Source organism: Colius striatus, chromosome Z, assembly GCF_028858725.1.
Source record: "Colius striatus isolate bColStr4 chromosome Z, bColStr4.1.hap1, whole genome shotgun sequence".
Classification (NCBI taxonomy): domain Eukaryota; kingdom Metazoa; phylum Chordata; class Aves; order Coliiformes; family Coliidae; genus Colius; species Colius striatus.
Genome location: NC_084790.1, coordinates 20,023,375 through 20,025,752, shown reverse-complemented (window position 1 = coordinate 20,025,752; position 2,378 = coordinate 20,023,375). Strand labels below are relative to the sequence as shown.

At 39.7% G+C, this 2,378-nt stretch overlaps 1 pseudogene; it reads left to right on the top strand.

Annotated features, from left to right (window-relative positions):
• Positions 1-1,771: 1,771 nt before the first annotated feature.
• LOC133628987 (U2 spliceosomal RNA) lies at positions 1,772-1,981 on the top strand (annotated as a pseudogene).
• The last annotated feature ends 397 nt before the right edge of the window (positions 1,982-2,378 follow it).

The window sequence follows — 2,378 nt, the reverse complement described above, 5'->3', positions numbered from 1 at the left end:
GACCTGCAATAAATAATTTAATTTTTTTCTGCTTTATACAAGCAAGAGGGAAATAAGTTTTATAGCCCACAAAGAGGGGAAAATTCCTTCAATATGGAGAATATAGTGGTATAGCATGTAATCCTGGTGAATTATTTCTCAGTGGAAAGTGTGGTTGGACAAGTGTAAAAAGAGGATTATGTTCTTTTTGTCTTGAATCACATATTTTGCTAAGTCAGTAATGGAAAAATGGAAGTCAATCTTGGTATTTAGTGTGAAGAAAAATAGCTTACCCAGTGAAAAATGTGCACTTTACATGCCTGCATCTCATGTACTTCATATTTTTCAGTAGCTCTGTATTCTCTCAGAATAATGAAGCCTTAGGCTCTGGAAAAGAGAAGTGCCTAGTTTAGGTGCCATGTCACAGACAATTGTTTGGGACAGGAATGGGAAAAGAAGAAAAGTGTAGGCATGCAGTGGCAAGTGGCATCACAGAAGCTAAACTTCTGCTTCTCAATGTAATCATTCATCAATGGCAAGCTAGTTTAATGAATTGTCTAATTAGGTATAATCAACTGCCCATTGATGAGTAAAGCACTCAGTTTGCATTTATTGGGGTACTAATGAATAATCCTTCTCATGCCTACTTTGACCATAAGCTCATGATAATTATAGGTTATTTCATGTCACTCTTGTAAACGTTAATAAGGCTGCTGTATGCCACATTTAATAACTAGTCTATAGAAGCCTGAAAATACTTTGGGCTTTGGCCAAACTGTCACCACATATGTTGTACTTATAAAAACGTAGCACACAAAAGTCAATGCATTTTCAAATTTAGTAAGAACCTTCAAGAAACTGAAAGAAACTTCTGAATTTGAAGTTTCTGAAAATATCTTTTACCTTGCAGTTGAGCCAGTCTTGCATTTCTAACTATATTGCAATGATCTTGTTACTACTCTGCTATTTATTTGTAACTGACTCCTAAAAAAAGGAGATGGGAAGTGGAAGAAACTGTGGCTTTTTTGTATGAGTATTTTTGTGCTGCCAGAATATCCATTGGAATTCTGAGGAAAAGTGATGACAGAAATTCTTTGTAACATGATTACATCTGTAACTGTGATGTCAGTTACTGCAGTAAAGAGGTAAAGTATCAAGGATACACAACATGGAAGTGGGAAAGATTGTTACAGAAGGTGATAGTGAATGACCAGCAGTGTGTGACAGGTACTGTCTTTGGCCTGCAGGTTCTAGTTTCTGTTGGTAATACTTCATGGTATTGCTGGCATCAGTTAGCATCATTTATCTCAGTGGGAGATGCCTTTGAGATAAGCCAAAATGATGATGCAGCTAGTAGTATGTCAGAGCTGACAACTCTGTCCTGAGATCATCTGTGCAGCTCAGCTGTTCGGAAGAATATTTTAATATCCCATCTTACCATTTATACGAAAGAAAGTCACTTTTCTTGTGAGTGAGGCAAGAATACAGGACTTCATCTGTGATACTGTTGCCTCTCTGCACAAATTGCATTTTCTCTGCAGGGCCATCCTTATTTGCAGTGAGATACTCTTTACCTCCCACTACCTCCCCACGGATTTTTTTTTTTTTTTTTTTGTGTCTTCAGCAACACTCTGATACAGCATCAAAACCCTGATAGATATTCGTTTGAATAAAGGATTTATTTCATGTCATTTTAGAAAAGCAATGAGTGATCTTAGGAGGCTTATGTGTGGCTTCTTTCCAATTGTTATACATCTCTAAAGAGCCACGCATTTGGCAGTGTATTTAGACAGTCACTTCTCTGCCTTTTGGCTAAGATCAAGTGTAGTATCTGTTCTTATCTGTTTAATGTCTAATACATCCTCAATAAATGGACATTATTTTTAAAAAAATCTTTGTGAATCCAAAGTGTTGTTGTCAATGGAGTTAAATCCAGTACACTCCTGGTCACAAGTGGTGTCCCCCAGGGCGCAGTGCTGGGACCACTCCTGGTAAACATCTTCATTATGATCTGGATGAGGGGATAGCATGCATCCTTATTAAGTTTACAGATGACACCAAGCTGAGTGGAAGTGTTGGTCTTTTTGAGGATAGGGAAGCTTTATAGAGAAATCTAGACAGACTGGATGGCTGGGCCAAGGCCAATGCCGTGAGTTTCAATAAGGCCATGTGCTGGGTCCTGCCCTTGGGCCACAACAACCCCCAGCAGTGCTACAGGCTTGGGGAGGAGTGTCTGGAAAGCTGCCAAGGCAGAGAGGGACTTGGGAGTGTTGGTTGGCAGTGGCTGAACATGAGCCAGCAGTGTGCCCAGGTGGCCAAGAAGGCCAATGGCATCCTGGCCTGTATCAGGAACAGTGTTGTCAGTAGGAAGAGGGAGGTGATCAATCCCCTGTACTTGG